The 855-nt window shown below is 36.5% G+C and overlaps 1 non-coding gene across 1 annotated transcript; it reads right to left on the reverse strand.

Moving 5' to 3' along the window:
- Positions 1-350: 350 nt before the first annotated feature.
- LOC128249969 (U1 spliceosomal RNA) lies at positions 351-514 on the reverse strand. Its single transcript, XR_008266112.1, has one exon. It is a non-coding gene; the product is annotated as a U1 spliceosomal RNA (small nuclear RNA).
- Positions 515-855: the final 341 nt, after the last annotated feature.

Raw genomic sequence — 855 nt, forward strand, 5'->3', positions numbered from 1 at the left:
TTTTTGATGAACGCAGTCACTTACTCTCTCCCCCCCACACACACACATACACACTTTCACTCCGTTATGGCAAGAAGGGAACTTAACTCATATTAGCAAACTTCGAAACTGTTAAAAGTTATGGTAGAAAATCGATTTTTACCGCTATCCGCGGATGCCTCGGGAAAAATAAGTTGACAAAACCCAGCTAGGGTCGTAACGAATGTCATCCTAAAATTGGAGCGACATGTGTGCTAATTTGTGGACGTGCATAAATTACATTCAAGAAGAAAAATGAAAAAAGAAAAAAACTGGAAAATCATGTCAAACGATGAAATTCCAATTCAGACAGTCTATTTTTCGATTATATGACGGGGTGAGCGCGAACGCAGACCCCACACTTAGAAATAGCGCACCCGAGTCGCCCACATTTGGGGCGATCGCAAAGGTCAACCCAACCGGAGTGCAATGGAAGGGCCTCACTTTGGGAGAACCACCTTGAGGATCATGGTTTCCTCCTGTGCCAGGTAAGTATATTCTTTTCCGTTTCACTAAACTCATATATACCATATTGGCATTGTAACTTCACTGATATTGCCTCTAATATTACATTAAAATATTAATTTTTCAATAAACTTCATCATATATATTATAACTCAACTACTACAATTCATTATTTCTAATTAAATGATTTAGTAATTTAATGCTTTAATTCGTTCAAATATTATGAAATTTAAACATTATCGCCTGGTTTAATTCAACAGTAAAGGCAAATGACCAAGGGAGACAACTCCATTTTTATTTGTAAGTTTACCGATAAAAATATTTACTGTAATACATTTACTACTACAAAACGAGCCAACAAAAGAGCATCTT

This window comes from Octopus bimaculoides, chromosome 18 (genome assembly GCF_001194135.2).
Source record: "Octopus bimaculoides isolate UCB-OBI-ISO-001 chromosome 18, ASM119413v2, whole genome shotgun sequence".
In the NCBI taxonomy this organism is placed as follows: Eukaryota; Metazoa; Mollusca; class Cephalopoda; order Octopoda; family Octopodidae; genus Octopus; species Octopus bimaculoides.